Source organism: Poromitra crassiceps (assembly GCF_964638095.1).
Source record: "Poromitra crassiceps genome assembly, chromosome: 25".
In the NCBI taxonomy this organism is placed as follows: domain Eukaryota; kingdom Metazoa; phylum Chordata; class Actinopteri; order Beryciformes; family Melamphaidae; genus Poromitra; species Poromitra crassiceps.
The window spans coordinates 17675505-17693570 of record NC_139649.1 but is presented as its reverse complement, the minus strand read 5'-3'; the positions used below and the strand labels follow the sequence as shown (position 1 = coordinate 17693570).

At 44.4% G+C, this 18066-nt stretch overlaps 1 protein-coding gene across 3 annotated transcripts in view; it reads right to left on the bottom strand.

Annotated features, from left to right (window-relative positions):
- Window positions 1-18066, bottom strand: part of LOC310798301 (band 4.1-like protein 1) — a 108702-nt gene that overhangs the window by 80455 nt on the left and 10181 nt on the right. The window lies entirely within an intron of this gene.

The following is an 18066-nucleotide window of genomic DNA, read 5'->3' as shown; positions in this document are numbered from 1 at the left end:
AGACCCACACAGTCTGTGAGCGTCTGACAACATTTTTTGTCCATTTTCATTTTCACTTTATTAAAAAACTGTCAAAGATGATGTATCGCCAGACACAGAATTGGACAAGGTGTTGAAGTGGAATTGATGAATCGGAACGTGAATTTGGAGCATTTTAGGTGGTAAAAGATTGGAATAATGGCCACGTCAATAGTAGGCGGGGTGTTAATATAATTGGTAGTCTTTGTGACAGGCACACTGTAATAGATGTTAATCTTTTGGTGCAGAGTTCTTAGCATTGCTAATTGTGTTTCGTACAGCTGTCACTGTCAGAGCCCTATAGCACTGCTGCAATGTGAACACCTTGTAGCTTTAACTGTCAAATCAGATGTGTAATTGTCCGTTATTATTTCCCCACACTTGAATTGTTTCCATAATGGAAGGTCGGTCCTTTGCTCAATAGGACTCAAAAAATACATTTAAAATCAACTGGATAATTTTTTAATTGCATTGTTATCAATCTGAAAGCAAGGCAGTTTCGTTTCCCCAAAGGTTGAAAGAAACAAATTAATTACAGCCACAGACTTTTGCCACTTTTCACATTTGAAGCGTAAATTCCTGTTAGTTTCTAGATACACTGTATAGTGTATACTGTACTTACATGGGTTAGAATAGATGACTGAATAGTCATCTATTCATCTATAGCACTCAACACCGCTATGAGGCTAAAATTGAGAAATATCAGTGCTAATATGCTGCACTTTCCCTGTAACATGCTGCAGTACAGCTATTTACTTTCCACTTGAAGACATGACATTTTCATACAAACACAACAAGCTCATACTGGACAGGAATTTTATATATATATATATATATATATATATATATATATATATATAATTCAAAAACAAAAACATTAAATATATAATAAGCATGAATTATGAATGTGGAAATATGTCATAGGAGTAAATGATGCACACAAGCCAACACAGGGAGCTGGATGATTATGGCTGAGCCCATTCATCTTCTGTGTTAGCATTGAAAAGAAAGCCCATGGTACCGTGGCCACAGTAAGGCCATATTGATCCAAGTGAAATTACACGTATAATATTAATAGTAATAATAACAATACATATGAATTATATTGTGCTTTTCTAATTACTCAAAGATGCTTATGCTTCATATGCCATCCAGATCAGATTTGAGCCATCAGATTTGCCATTTGTTCACCAATTTGAAAATACAAATGACAGTATGCTGCCATCTTGTCTGAGGCCGTGATTATGAGTTATAAATAAATCCAGCCAAAGGCTCAGTCCACAGCGGGTCTGTCAACAGTACAGAGCTGCAAATCGTTTTCCACTAGCCATATAAGCAGCAAACATCTTGCAGAGGAATATTTAACGCCAAGACATAAAAGTCGATTCGCTTGAATGTCGATGAAGAGAATACGCTACACTCCTGACTGCCCTGAGTCAGCTGGTGTGGAAGATCATTTCCTATAAAGACGAGACGTAAAGACGAGCGCTATTCATTTGCAGTAACATTTCAGGCTGTTAGACTGACTTACAACGGCCGCAACAGTAGAAACATAAATTCCTCAATCAACAATATCAAGCAGCTAATAAGCAGAAGTGTTAGGCACCAGTGGGAGCTGGTGGGAGGGGTGGGGTGGGGACGCTAACGCTTCGTTCACACAGACAACCTACGCCTTGCCTTGCCTCAACCCACGCCTACGCCGAGCTGGGCGTGAACCTGTTCCACGCTTTTGCGATCACACCGCACGCCTTTTGCACGCCGAACCTGGAGCCGAGTCATAAGCGCCTCTCCTCTCTCCCGACTGTATTTTTTCACGTGTTGTCCAGAATTGTCATGGGTAGCCTCTAGGTAAAATAAATCGGATATATTTAATGTTCTATTGATGCTGGATATGTATAACCAGGTCTGACTATAGTCGGACATTTTAGAGAGGTGATCTTGCAAGAATATGTGCTGGCACAACAACGTTGTCCATCTTGCTTCTTCGGTCGCTATTCTCTCTCATGAAGATTTGTTTGCCGACGGGGAGAAAGCCCCACGTGATAGCCATCCGTCAATCTCTCTGTCTCTCTGCTCAACATGTTGTAGTAACTCCATTTTATTTTGAAATTCAGTTGACTTTTCCATTTCCGACGGATATTGTGCGTTTTTCTTTCATGGCTTGACAGAAGAAGTCTGCCTGCACGCGCCTTGTCGGCTTCAAAATAGAACTCACGCCTATTCGATAAAATCGGCAAGGCACAGGCAAGGCGTGGGTACACGCAGGGTTCACGCTCAGGCGGCCGGTGTACACAGCCTCGTTGACTAAAACGGACGCCTATTAAAAAGCGTGGGTAAAGGCAAGGCATAGGCAAGGCTTGGGTCGTCGGTGTGAACCCAGCCTAAGGCCAGGTGGAATGATGGCTAAGTTGCCGAAGGGAAGGAAGAGCTAAGCAGCTGGTAGTAGTAGCAGGGGCTGGCAAGTATGGCTGGACCATGGCCTGGAGGTATGGGGGGCAAGGCTGGACAATAAACAATAACCTGGAGGTATGGGGGTATAGGAGTGGAGCATGGTCAGAAGGTATGAGGGTGTAGGAGTGGAGCATGGTCAGAAGGTATGAGGGTGTAGGAGTGGAGCATGGTCAGAAGGTATTGGGGTGAAGGAGTGGAGCATGGTCAGAAGGTATTGGGGTGTAGGAGTGGAGCATGGTTAGAAGGTATGGGGGTGTAGGAGTGGAGCATGGTCAGAAGGTATTGGGGTGTAGCATTGGAGCATGGTCAGGAGGTATGGGGGTGTAGGAGTGGAGCATGGTCAGAAGGTATGCGGGTGTAGGAGTGGAGCATGGTCAGAAGGTATGGGGGTGTAGGAGTGGAGCATGGTCAGAAGGTATTGGGGTGTAGCATTGGAGCATGGTCAGGAGGTATTGGGGTGTAGGAGTGGAGCATGGTCAGAAGGTATGGGGTGGAGGAGTGGAGCATGGTCAGGAGGTATGGGGGTGTAGGAGTGGAGCATGGTCAGAAGGTATGGGGGTGTAGGAGTGGAGCATGGTCAGAAGGTATGCGGGTGTAGGAGTGGAGCATGGTCAGAAGGTATGGGGGTGTAGGAGTGGAGCATGGTCAGAAGGTATTGGGGTGTAGCATTGGAGCATGGTCAGGAGGTATTGGGGTGTAGGAGTGGAGCATGGTCAGAAGGTATGGGGTGGAGGAGTGGAGCATGGTCAGGAGGTATTGGGGTGTAGGAGTGGAGCATGGTCAGAAGGTATGGGGTGGAGGAGTGGAGCATGGTCAGAAGGTATGGGGGTGTAGGAGTGGAGCATGGTCAGAAGGTATGGGGGTGTAGGAGTGGAGCATGGTCAGAAGGTATGGGGTGTAGCATTGGAGCATGGTCAGAAGGTATGGGGGTGTAGAACTGAAATGTGGACTGGAGGTATGGGGGTATATGACTGGACCATAGTGTAGAGGTATGGGGTGTAGGACTGGACAATAATCAATAAGTTGGAGTTATGGCAGTGTAGGACTGGACCATGGTGTGGAGATATAGGGGTGTAGCATTGGAGCATGGTCTGGAGGTATGTGAGTGTGGGACTGGACCATGTGCTGGAGGCACGGTATGGGGGTAGAGCTCCATTAACAACTTTCCACATGGTGTGCCGTGGTTTTGAATTCATAAAATTGTAAAAGAGAGTCGCGCCCGCGCACTAAAATAAAAGCAATAAAGGTTTCCGGAGAGCGAAACGTCACAGAATCTACTTTTATTCCAAGTTTGGACAGTGTGCGACGGGACTCCCTTTTACAATTCATGAACGCTTTGTCCTTGCCCTACTATGCACCTGTTCTGGAAAAGAGATGTGCGGAGTTATCCTTCTAGGGTTTTGAATTCAAAATGAGCGACCATTAGTGGGAGTTGAAGAGGGGCGCACAATGTAACAAACACTTCAGGCTGATGGCTGGCCATGTGAATGTGAATTAGGGTGGGTTCACTGGGTTGCATAGATAAATGAATATGGATTTTGAGGAAGCGTGATGTAAGCCAGCACAGAGAGGTGGATGATAGTGGTTCTGCCCTGCTCAGCTGATCCCTGTGTATGTACCTGTGTTTATGCAGAGCTGTGGCCACAGCGTATTATCGATCCAGTAAAATGTCAGACATGCCATCCAGATTGCATTTGCTTTGTTTGTTCAGCAATTTGAAAATTCAAATGACAGGGTGCACGCCATCTTGGCTGAGTCTATGATTATGTGGAGGCGGTTATAAATGAATCCAAACAAAGGAAGAGCAACTGGACGTGCTCCTCGGATTACTGATTGGATCATCAGTTTGCTCCAATGTTTACAAACAACACAAATACATCCAAACCCTTTACAGCTTCGCAATACATACAACATAATCTGGCACATCCTGTCAGTTGTTTTGATCCAAAACCTTACCAAATCAATAACCATATCAAGGCCCTTAGTCCAATGCAAACACAGAGCTGGTGGGCAGTTGACATAATGGTACAATACACTAATTCCATGTTTAAGAGAGATACATTATTTGCCTAGTCTTTCTTACCCTGATGCTGCCAGATGGTTTGTTTTCACTTAACCATCTGGGAATGACTTGTCAGGAAACCGTTTCAACTGGCACGCACTTTCAAAGAATACCTGGCAGATGATTGGATGAACCATCTGTCCATCATTGGGTCACACCAAAGCCCGCCCATATAGCTGCCTCATAGGATGCTGATTGGTGTGAACCACTGGTGATTCAGATTCAAACCAATAGATTGGAGCGTGGCAAGATGGATTTGTTGTGTGATCGTGATCTCGGGGCAAATCTCGCGAGGTTAACCTTCCTGCTTTGATCAGACATTTACACCTCTAAGGACCCGATGGAGAAGGTCTAGATGCCCTTCCTTTTCTCGGGTCTAGACTTTGAGGCGACCGAGATGGCTCTGCCGGAGAATCACCGCCGGCTGCTTGTGAAAAGACAATATGGCCGCCACCACGGGTCAGCCAAGCCTTGAAAGTAATCAGTGAAAGCTCAAATTCCATTCTAGACCTCACAGGCAGCCACAGGCTGAAATAATGGTGGTGTTATCGTAGCCTGGGTAAACCCATCCCCCACGTGACCTGCTCTCAGACCTGTTCTCAGTCACTATGACTGTGTGACTAGTGTGGCTAGTGACTGGGAACTGAGAGACCAGGTCACGTGGGGGCTGGGTTTACCTAGGCTAGTGTTATCGCACCTCTTATTTATGAAGTACAATTTTGGACCAGCTGTGTAATGGAGAGACCTACTACTATGACTCAGGTGCAGAGAGAGCAGCAAGTGTGTTCTCCTGCAAAGACAGTAAGCAACCACAGGCTCGGGCTTATCCATCCATCCCTAACCACAGTCCAATAACTCTCTGGACAAACAACACCCTGGGCTGCCTTTGTAAAGTGTGAAAGACACAATTAATAAGATTTACTTTCAGTTTGTCCAGGCTGCAGCAGTCCCACACAGCTTTATTCTGTGTCAACCCAGTCCTGTGGGACAATTCTCACATACTTCATGTTATGGTATTAAGTGGGCGGATCTTTTGTACGATTTAGAGCAGCGTTTCTCAACTGGTGGGTCGCGGGGCCGTTTTGATTGGGTCGCGGACATTGGCCAAAAAAAAAAAAAAAAAATCATATTTCATTTGAGTTCAATTCAGATTATTGAAACTGGATTAGCCTGACCAGTTTTACTTGTTTAACAAGCTGAAGCATATGCTCTGCCTGTAATTCAAGAGAAGTCTGCCTTTTCATTTCATATTTAATTTTAGTTCAATTCAGATGATTGAAACTGGATTAGCATGGGCCCAGTTTAATTAAAAGTTATGATCAGTTTAACTAAAAAGCATATAGCCTGCCTGTGATTCCTTTTTATTTCATTAGTTAAATTCAGACTATTGAAACTGGATTAGCATGACCAGGTTAACTTGTTTTATTATTATTATTATTATTATTATTATTAACTTGTTTAAAAACATATAGGCATGTAATTCAAGATAAGTCTGCCTTTTATTTCATATGTCATACAGTTCAAATAAGACTTTCTGAGCATGACCAGTTTGACTTGTTTAAATTTAAAAACATATAGGCCTGTAATTCAAGTCTGCCTTATTTCAATTGGTTTTTAGCCCTAGTTGCACTTCTGTTGCACTTTTTTGTTCATTTGAGGTTTATAACAGTGCATGAAGGCATTGTGTATTAAATTAATGCGCTATTTTTTGTGCAATAAATTTGAGTGGTTTAAAAAAAATCTGAAATTTGGGTCACGACTTCATGACAAGGAAAATAGTGGGTCCTGAGGCGACACCAGTTGAGAACCACTTAGAGGACCAAGTCTGCAGATAGATAGGCTGGCAAAAATGGACATCTGCATGACTTGCCTTGCTATCCATCACTACAAAAATGTCCATAATCCTGGCGATGCTGTGATGATGCGCCACTTCACTCCCACATGTCCCCTATCTGTTATACAACATGTGCACACATGCAATCCAATTGACACAGGAAATGTTTTTTAATGAGGGCTTCCCACTCTCTGCTCAAAAGACATAAACAAGGGCAACGGCAATCACTGGAAAGGATTGCCAGGCCTCTGTGGTTCAAGGATTCCATTCATTTTCCTCTCTAAAAATAATTTCAGATAATAGTCTGTTCTTATCTGGTTGTGTGTGTGTGTGTGTGTGGGTGTGTGTATGGACGGACGGACGTGTACAAGGTCTTTTGGTAAAACACTCTTTGTGTGTTTCTCTGGACACGCTTTTATACAAGAGAACCAAACACACAAAGTACGCTGTAATCCTACATGAAAAAAAAACGTGTCAATGCTCTATTCCTGCACAGTTCCTCTATCTAGGGACAGCCATAGACTAGCACATGCTTCCTCCGATACATGCGCATTCGCCAGCCGTGTCTCTTCACCTGACAGCGAGGAGTTTCACCAGCAGGACGTAGTGCGTGGCATGAGAGGATCAGAGGAGGCGCTAGTGCAGCGGCCAGGAGGACACATACCCTTAATCCGGCTTCCCACCTACAGACACGGCCAATTGTGCCTGTATGGACACCCAACCAAGCCAGAGATGGCTCAACAGGGGCTCGAACCTGCGCCCCTCGTGTTGGTAGGCAGGGAATCTACCGCTGCACTACCCGGACACCCTGCACCACGTAATCCTGAGGTTTATGTAAGGGCTTTAAGATACACACACATAACAAGTATTAGCTTTCAATACTGTGATATATTCGCCTACCGGGCAAACAGGACAGTGGATGACACAGTCAACATGGGACTACACTACATCCTGAAAGAGCTCGACTGCCCGGCGGGGACATACTGTACGCAAGGATCCTGTTTGTCACCGGACTTCAGCTCGGGGTTCAACACCATCACTCCAGAAATCCTCTGCTCCAAACTCACCCAGCTCGCTGTGCCAGCCTCCACCTGTCAGTGGATCACAGACAGGAGGCAGGAGGAGAGGCTGTGGAAAACCATATCGACGAGCACCCGGACAATCAGCAATGGCACCTCAACGAATGCACCTCAGGAGAGCCATCTGTGTATGGACAAACTTCACCTGCGTTTCAGCTGGCATGAGGGTGAGTAGACGACGACGACAGAATTTTCGTTTTGGGCTGAACTGTCTGTTTAAATCAGTCATAAAGTGACAGAAAGTATCCCTGTGCAATAAACCTGTAACACGCTTTTACGCTCGTCCAATCAAGATTAATCATCATCATCACCAGAGATAATGGACCTTCATTTTCATTTGAATTGGATGAACTACCTGCTGTAATTAGCTGCAGAATTAACAGAGCAGCGCCTTGAGAGGCTCTCTGCTTTTCTGTTCTCATGACGGACATTTTTATAGTTATTGACCAATAAAATCAAATCAGTAATGTCTGTCACTTCTATCTCTTCCCCCCTATCTTAGTTCTTCACCGCATGGGAATAAAACAGAGTTAATATTGAATTAATGGTGAATAATTCTATGTCCCACGATACATATTGCCACATTTTTGTATTGTGATATATTGAATTTCGATATATCGTCCCATTCCTAATAGACGCTAAATTGTAAAACAGACAGGAAGGTAGCAAAAGGCTCCTCCTGTCACATGCCAGTATGCCCTGAGCATAGAATGAGCAAAATGATGTGCTATAACTTGTACTTGGGATAAAAGCTGCAATTTGTATTAAAGAAATTTAGGGTCTATATGTTTTTATTTTACACGATATGCAAATTTACATTTACATTACATTACGTCATTTGGCAGACGCTTTTATCCAAAGCGACTTACAACACATTTTTGTCAGCAATAGAGAAATCAACTATGCAACACAGTCTATGACAGCTACAACTTCTGAAGGAACAGTGGTAAAGTTAACTGTAACTTGTCTAAAATAACTTCATGATAATAATATAAAAAAAAATAAGATGACATTAATTACATAACTTATAATATTTTGAGAAGAAATAAGTGAACATTTTGCTATGATGGTTGTTTCTTACAGTATAGTTTACAGTCCAGGAGCTGGAGTGGGTTGTCCCATCTGTCCACGCCCTAGCGCACTGTGTGGACCAAGCCCTGGTTCATGGCTCAGCAGTGGGCTGGACTGGGTCAGAAGAGACCAGAGCAGAGCAGGCGTCTCACCCTCAGCACACAGCTTTGGGAGAGGCAGAACTCTAGAGGGAGAGAGGCAACGGGCATAGATCCAGTCCCCAGCTCCACTCTCCTGTTTGTATAGAGCCATTCATCTCCTTATTAGGATCAGTGCTGGGGCTGAAAAGAAGCTACAGGGGCTCTCTCTGTGTTATTGGTGTCAGTGTCAGTGCGGAGTTTTAAAAAAGTCCAAGAGGGAGCTTCAATGCTACTTGTTTAATAAGTATAGACAGGGCCAGGCACGGAGAGACTAAGTCCGCGGAAGCGTGTCAATGGCGCACAAGAGCGGTTCAGATTTGTCTTTGAAACTTTTTTTTGTCAGCCCAAGTCATTTGCCTAGGACTACTAGGGAGGAGAGAATACGCTTTGCTAAATGGCATCTGAAAACCAACACCAAGCTTAATCCGTGGACTGAGTGGTTGGCAGCAGTGCCCTGTGCTGTTGGTGTCGGTCTCCACTCTCCAGTGAGAATACAGCATGAAAACTGCAACCGGAGGGACATCAATCACAGCATGAATTATAAAGGAGCCTCTCATTATTGCTGCCAACAAACAGAAATCAATGCACAACAGAGAATCAGTGAGTGTCTGTCACTATGAGAGGGAGCGCGCTGATGCCAAAACAGAGCGGTTTCCATTACCGAGGAGAGCGGCGTTACAACCGCGAGTGCAGACGTGAGAACGTAGCCGAGCTGCGATAATAACAACACCGACGCACGAGTGAGCAAAACCTGACTATGGGCAACAGCCGTTTTTTTTTTTTACCTTACTCTAAAACATGTTAGGGTTGACACACTCCTAACCAGGCCGTTTAACCTCCACCTGCATAACTGCTGTAGTGAAATCAGTGTATGATTTCACAGTGAACGCTCACCACAGACGGGGGAGCACAAGCCGATTATAAATCACCGTCCATATTAATTCGGTGAGTGAGAGGACAGTCATTGGTGCACGGCGGGGATAACAGAGGATGCAGCTGAGTCAGATGGAGATAACAGTGTGCTCCGCACTTGCAGGTAGCAGCTAAACCCATACTGAACTCAACACAGTCACTAAAGCCTCCCACACACCGCCGACGAGTCTAAGCGATAAACTCGCATGTACTCGCACTCGCCCTGCAGCTTGGTTGGCTGCCTTGCTGTATTTCCGTCTTCAATTGGTCGATTTCGAAATGCCCCTCCTTCCCTCGCTGCCATCTTGTCGCTCACCAGCTTGCAAAGCATGCTGGGATACCTGGCGGAGGAAATCGCAGGCGGCAAGACGAGAGGAGGGGCCAAAACCGAAATAGACCAATTGGAGACAGAAATATAGCAAGGCAGCCAACCAAGCTGCAGGGCGAGGGCGAGTACATGCGAGTACATGCGAGTTTATCGCTTAGACTCGTCGGCGGTGTGTAGGAACCGTAACTCTTACCATTTTACAGTCTGTCGACAGGGGAGCGAGTGTGGTGGTTGACGCGACTAACATTATGACTGCTGAACAAAGATATCATACCACATAGATGTTTTGATTGTTTTGTTTTTGATCTAAAACTGTGAGGTTCTGCTGGGGATTTATATGGGGAAATGAGTGCGTGTACACAAATTTACGTTCCGTTCATTCACCACATAGCCCCGCCTCGACATATATATGTATGGGATGATGGATTCTCCACTAGACTGAAATATACCAAGCTGGTGCATTAAAGGAACACTCCGCCCATTTTCAACCAGCTTTGTATCATTAGAACATCAGTAGTATATCAGAAAACTGTAAACGGTTTTGAAGTCTGTCATTTAATTTGACAGTTATTGAGTGTTAAAGTGTGGACCAGTGACATCACTGGTCCACACTAACTCAAATTAATAACTCATTAACTTAAATCAACTCTCAATAACTGTCAAACTAGATGAATTATGAATAGTTTGACAGTTATTGAGAGTTGATTTGAGTTAATGAGTTATTCATTTGAGTTAGTGTGGACCAGTGATGTCACTGGTCCACACTTTAACACTCAATAACTGTCAAATTAAATGACAGACTTCAAAACCGTTAACAGTTTTCTGATATACTACTGATGTTCTAATGATACACAGCTGGTTGAAAATGGGCGGAGTGTTCCTTTAAACCACTGGATATTAGCCGCACTCTACCGCTCACATTCTGTGAAGACCAGAAACAGCCACGATGTCACACGTGTCCATAAATCATAATTTAATTGTAAACATGTACAGAGTGAGCGTAGTAAACATGTACAGAGTGAGCGTAGTAAACATGTACAGAGTGAGCGTAGTGGGCGTACAGGAAAACAAAGTCTAGGCTACAGTGGTGAGTGAGCCCCTGTCTGCATCTGTCTGCTAACCTGTCTGACCAGTTTAGAAGCCACAGGCCCTACAGGCCCCAGGGGAGTGGGAGTGGTCTCCGGTATCTACTCCTCCTCCACAGACCACTGCTGTTCCAAAACACAACAACATGACCATCAACCATCAAACAACATACCAACATGTTATTGTACATCATCATGGGGAAATCCCTGGCCCCATCCGGCATGTTGGCATGAGGCTGATATCATAATGGTGAGCTGCAGAAGTACCTTAGTTGACACAGTGCTAGTAGTATCCAGAGTGTAGGCTACCCACCTCCTTTACTGGGCATCTGGGGTACAATCACAATTACCACACTTACACATCCTAATTATTACCACTGAAATATGATGAATGTTGTCGTCAGAGTAGCCTATTCATAGCTTTCAAGGGGCGTTACGTAAGTACAAGGAACGCCCATTCTGGCGGTCAAAACTCAAAACAACAATGGCTGGGTTTCCCAAAAGCTTCTTTGCGCTAAGAAGCTAATTCAACCCTTCTTAAGGCCCCCTTAAGAAGCAAACGCGTTTCCCAATTGCTTCTTTACGAAGGCATGCGTTTCCCAAAAGCTTCTTAGCGCTAAGAAGCTTCTTTGACCCTTCTTAAGGCTCCCGTAAGAAGCCAACGAAGCCAACGCGTTTCCCGATTGCTTCTTAGCCTAAAATTATCTTCCAATTATCCTCCGTTAAGAAGGCTGCGTTTCCCAAAAGCTTCTTAGCGCTAAGATGATCTTTCGTTAAGAAGGTTTTGTAAGAAGGGTCTGGAGCCTTCTTAACACCTTCTTAATGACAAAACACTGGCAGATCCAGCCGCGTCAGGCAAAAGGAGATACTTGTGTCCACTGTTCCTCTTGTGTTTTTCCCTTTTTCCTTTCTTTCATGTACCCTTTAGTGTTTAAAATTAGGGAACACTTGAAAATCTCCCCTGTATGTATGGTTACTTGTGTTTTAAATGTTTTACCGTAGGCTATATTCCTCTAATCAGAATGGATTCCTTTTATAATGTTGTGGATTTATATAGCACCTTTCACAGAACCCAAGGTCGCTTAAATTCTGTAGTGTTTCTCTGTTTTGTTGTATGCTGTGTATATAAAGCAATTTGAACTGCAGTCCATGTCTGAAATAAATAATGTTTAATAAAGTTTAACATGACCATGATTAGGTGTTAACAGTGTTTCTCAACCACTGAGTCGTGGCCCACTGCCGGGCTCAGAGTGCCATCAAGTGAGCCGCTCCAGTTAAGATGCTTCTTAAGAGCCTTCTATTTTTTTTATTTTTCTCGACTGTTAAGAAGGCGTTTGGGAAACACTTCTTTGGAGCCTTCTTAACTCCTTAAGAAGCTTCTTAACTCCTTAAGAAGCTTCTTAACTCTTAAGAAGCTTCTTTGTTGGGAAACTCAGCCAATGGCGCTGAACACTGACCAGACGCAGCTCCAGCAAAAAGCGGGCTTTTTTCCACCAGTTTCCAGTCAGGAATATTTAGACCATCTATCAAGCGTTGAAAAAGAACGATATCTAAACAAACTGCACGTTTTGGGCACTTCAAACAAACCGAACTATCGTTAACGTTACTGTCCAACACATGGCAGTTCGGAGAAATTGTTTCACAACAAACTGCGTGCGGAGTGCGGACTCGTTTTTATAATGTTGTGGAGAGAGAGCACAGCCCTCGTCGCGTGTGAAGAGAGAGGGAGAACGGGTGAGACAGAAGCAAACTATTTTTTGCAGATCTCAAAAGCAGGTAAACCACTGTGGGATTAGTGAGACTATTGCTAAAAGAGAAGATACTGTAGTGATGCCTGTGCTGTCGTCCGCTCAAACAGTACTTAGCAGTACTGTTTGACCGTCAGGTGGGCGTTCCCGGCAGCACGTAACGCCCCTTGAAAGCTATGAATACAGTATGCACCTTCCTCAGGATCTCCTTAACCAGCACTACACAGTCTGAACAGTGTTAGACTCGCTGGCCAGCCTCCCCTCCCTACCGTGAGAGGAGTCTGGCGCCGCAGGTCTCCATAGTGGGATTGCGATGGGCGGCGCTTAGCGGCAGTGTCCTTGCGAAATAGTTTCCAACAATCCAACTTGCCGTTTTCAGCGTGTAGCAACGAGCTAGCGTGTAGGTTTCTGCCGTTAGCTTGCCAGCTAGTTAGCGTTGTTGTTTTCACTGAGGCGGCAGGGCACTATTTACAGCGACACACAGGGAGGAGGGAGCGGAAGCCGCTCTGATTGACATGGTCGGAGCCAATGACAGAGCTTGTAATAAGCCGGGAGCGGACATCCGGCAGCGACTGAAACAGTCGCTCCAATGGAAGAGCAGAGTAGAGCAGGGGAGGGCTTATCCCAGTTATGGAGACCTGCGGCGCCAGACTCCTCTCACGGTAGGGAGGGAGGGGAGGCTGGCTAGTGAGACTAGAACAGTGTTGATCTCCACAGGGCCATGCACGGTCAGTGGGTCCCAAGAGGCTAGCTCGTAACTCCATTTGTAAAGCCAATGCGGAAGTAACTTAAACCTGCATTATCTCGAATGGCCTGCAGGGGGCAACTCCACTGGCTGCAAAAAGAAGTCTGATTACACGGAAGTGAATGGGGAAATGACCGTACTTCTCACTTGGCCCCAGTAAACACTTTCCTCATGAGTTGATGGTCTCAATCGCCAGGTTCATGTCTTCTTCAATACAGCATGATGTTCATTTTGTCAATTATGGTCCCATTTAGAGTGAAATAGATGATAAAAAAGACTGTTTTGGGCCGTGATTGACAGGTCGCCTGTCCAGTGATCGCACAGCTCGCCGATCACAGACCAATAGCAGGCCACGCTCCAAATTCACTTCTAGCCAAATAACCAAGATGGCGACGGTGAAAATGCCAACTTTGAGGCTTCAAAACACAAGTCTAAAAACAGATGGGTGACGTTGCAGTAGCTATGTATTATTATGTTCATATATTTATACGGTCTAGATGATTTTAACCCAAATTCATCTTGAACAACCAGAACACACCTGTATTATTGTGAAAATTGAACTTGAATGATAAATGTTCACATTTTAGCCACAAGTTTAATCTTCTATAATCCTCCTTTGATGAGTTTCACATTAGCATACTTCTGGCTTCAGTTTGCATGGGCTGCTACCATCCAGTGATGTATGGTGATATGTAAATCTAATGTATTATTATAGTGATGTATGGTGATATGTAAATCTTTGGTAACAATACAACATATACTCTGGCACTTCATAGGAGATCTCATTGTTGCAGTGTTTCTATGTATCCTATAAACTATGTTTGCTAACGATTCAGTTGCTAGTGCTAACTAGCAAGCCAGCCGCCAGCCTAATGCTACTCTATTCTCCAGAGCAGAAATGAAGGCAGCTAATCAACCAAGGAGCTAACCAGTTGAAAATGCATATATTCATATAAACTACAGATAAGTCCGTACTTGTTGATGTTCGGGCTCTGCGCCTCAATTACTCTGGAGGTGAACTAACGCAATGACTATGAGGTTAAAGCAGAAGGAAAGGTGGTTTCATTTCATCCATATTGCAGCTGTTCGGGGGATCCCCCAGGTGTGTATCTGTATAACTGAATGAAGGTGAGGCAGGGTGGTGCTTGCAAAACAGCTTGTGCGCTCAGCAAAACCCTTCCCTGGACAAATACATTTCATGAAAACATCTGGCAGGTCTAAAATGGAGGAACTGCATATGAAAAAAAAAAGCTACAGCTCTTACTTACTAAGCACCTTAGGAGCTCACTCAATACTGAAGACTAGCATACAAGCATATCTTGAAGCCTGTAAGAACTCTCAGTCATTTTAAACATGGCAGTAATCAAATGTCCCAATTGATATGAGTGGTAGGCTATATCTCTCTGCATGACAGGGTAAATTAAATCATGCACAGTGGAATTGAACTGATGCTGACGGCAAAATATGCCAAGACCGGCATTCAAAACTAGGGATGCACCGATCGATCGGCACGTGACCGGAAATGGCCGATTTTCACGTGATCGGCCTCGATCGGTGATCTGTTCCGGTCACTCTAAATAGCCGATTCTGTGAGCCGATTTTCACATGACGTGCGCGCACCCCAAAGCACCGAGACAGGCACCCAGCCACCACACCACACACGCCAGCATACCTTCCTCGTTGTGGATTTTTTTCACCGTCAGTGAAGTAGACAAAGCTCGCAGTTTGTCACACATGCAAGTCGAAAATAAGCCGTGGAGACAGAGATGCGGCCGAGTCCCGCTCGGCTGGAGTCCAGTCAGAGCGGCTCGCTTCACCTCACTGGCCCCTCTCTCTCTGCTCTCTCTCCCCGGGAAGCGGTGCTCCAGCAACCCGCCACCGCGCACAGCCGGCTTGGCGAGGTGAACGCGAGCATTGTGTCCAGTATGATAACCATTCCCCGACCTGCTTTTCCATTCCACATCAGCGCTGCTGCCTCAGCCTGTCAAGTCATGTTGTAACGTGACGTGGATACAGGAGAGACTATTTGTTTCGTATTGCAAATAGAACGACATGAGAACGACGGACATAATAATAAAAATGCATCGGACTCACAAGTGTGCAACGTTTTCTGTGCGTGACGATATTTTTTCGGATGGCAGATAAAAATACGCATACCAAACTTCGGACTGTGTGTAAACTCCGCCTGATATTCAGACTGAAGATCGTTACTGTAACTCATAAACTCATTTCCCCTCTACTCAAGAGGACTGGTCTGGAGCCAGTCTATAAACTCCTTGTCCATGGATCATTTTGATGTTCTGTTGCACCTGTTTTCTTTTGGAAAAGTAAATGCATGATAGCTGTGGGATATAGGCTATTGGATTTAATTTAATTTTTGTATTCATTGTATTTGCACAAAAAAGCTCTGTCCAGTAGCCTAACCTGGAACACTTTTATTTTGAGTGTTTGAGTGAGAAGGTCCTACTTCATGCAAATGATAAGAATTGTTTATTTGTTTATTTGGATCCCCATTAGATGTAAGAATTGTTCTATGAATCTTAATTTTTAAACAAAGTTACAAAAACGTTTGTGTAAGCTGTCAATTGTTGTTTTTAGAAAAAAAAATCGGAATCGGCAAAAATCGGTATCGGCAAGTCAGACTATTCAAAAATCGGAAATCGGAATCGGCCAAGAAAATGGCAATCGGTGCATCCCTATTCAAAACCCCTGGAATGTTGTTCTTTCATAATACAACATGAGGAAATAACACGTTCGCTGTAGCATACGAGTGGACGCTGGCCTGCTGCAGCTGCACTGCCTGTGTGGGCAGTGAACAACACCGAGAGAGAGAGAGAGAGAGAGAGCAGTGAACAACACCGAGAGAGAGAGAGAGAGAGAGAGAGAGAGAGAGAGAGAGAGCAGTGAACAACACTGAGAGAGAGAGAGAGAGAGAGAGAGCAGTGAACAACACTGAGAGAGAGAGAGAGAGAGAGAGCAGTGAACACTGAGAGAGAGAGAGAGAGAGAGAGAGAGAGCAGTGAACACTGAGAGAGAGAGAGAGAGAGAGAGAGAGAGAGCAGTGAACAACACTGAGAGAGAGAGAGACGCACACTTCATCATGAAGCCATTTGTTCAAGGAGGAAAAACAACATGGTTCAGTCTTTTCATTTTGCAGGCTATGCACCAGGGATTCAGCCGAGATGGCTTTTAGAAGGCTCAATTTATGATTGAGGCCGCCACGTTCAGATTTCACAATAGGCTATTTATGCCAAAATATTACAAGCATTCAGTGTTAAGTGTTCTTGTCAGAGTAGAGAAGCCACTGAAGCAGCATCTAGGCGACACCACGATGGGTCACTATAAATAATCATCATTAGGGTGTTGGGCCGATCATTTCATAATTGGAATGCCACATTACAGAAACTCCCTATCTTATGTCTCCCTATGTCTCCCTATCTTATGTCGGCAAATAAATTGCGCCTGTTGACATTTTGTTGGTTTTGCAAATGTAATAACAGCGCAGCCATAACGTAGGTAGGTAGGCTATAAATAAATAGGCTATAAATTATAACGAGATGCAAGATGGCTGTTGTTCCAGTTGAAAATAACGTAAATTAGTTAGGACAGCATAGCTGGCATCTTAAAGTTAGGAGAGCTTTTTTAAGATTTTGGGTGAGTTGGGACGCTTCTGTAATACGCTTTTCCCATTTTAAATTAGGATGAGAATATTGACTTATAGGAACTGTTGTTCTGTAATGGGTGTTTTCCTAAATCAAGTTCTAACTCTAATTACCATGGTTACCAATCATTTAGGATAGGATTTGGAATTTAGGAAGGTTCTGTAATGTCGCCCCTGATCTGTATCAGTAAAATAAGCCCCAATAGTCATGATTGTATGATCAGACTCAGAACCGGAAGGTGTCTAAATACTGTAAACAGCTGACTGAAGCTACCTGTGTTGTCGGCTCCACAGAGGCCTGAGAGTCCATTCAATATGGATCATGTGACTTTTGCGTTGCTAGGAGACAAGGGAAAACCCTTGTACACATCCAGTCAGCTGTTTACACAAGGACTTGAAAACAAGTTGCAGACCGCTGGAGATGGTGTTGTGGACTGGTCATGGTGTTGTGGACTGGTCGGCGTTCTCTACGGACCACCGGGCCTAATGCATTTCTCACAAATAAGGACAGCGAATGGGGTCACGCATGGATCAATGCACTGCAGAGAGAGAGAGAGAGAGAGGGGGGAGAGGGAGAGGAAACCCTTGCATAGCCTAGCGGTAACACTCACTTTACCACAGGTCAAGTTGCAAAGACAGATCATTACACACAGATTTACAGCGAGGTTTGTTGTGACATGTCTGCCTAAATATTCATATTCTAGCTAGCTGGCTGTGTAAGCTACTATCAACTGATTCAGGAGCCGTGACAACATTATCATTAACGTCACTACAAAACATCTTCGCCGAATCAAGCTATTCTAACCAAACAGAGGTTACAGCTGTGTAGTTGCTGATAAACAACAACAACAATAATAAACATATTATTGCATACTTGCATGGAATCTGATCAAAATATCAAATCCCACAGACTACCAGTGTAGTACTGATCT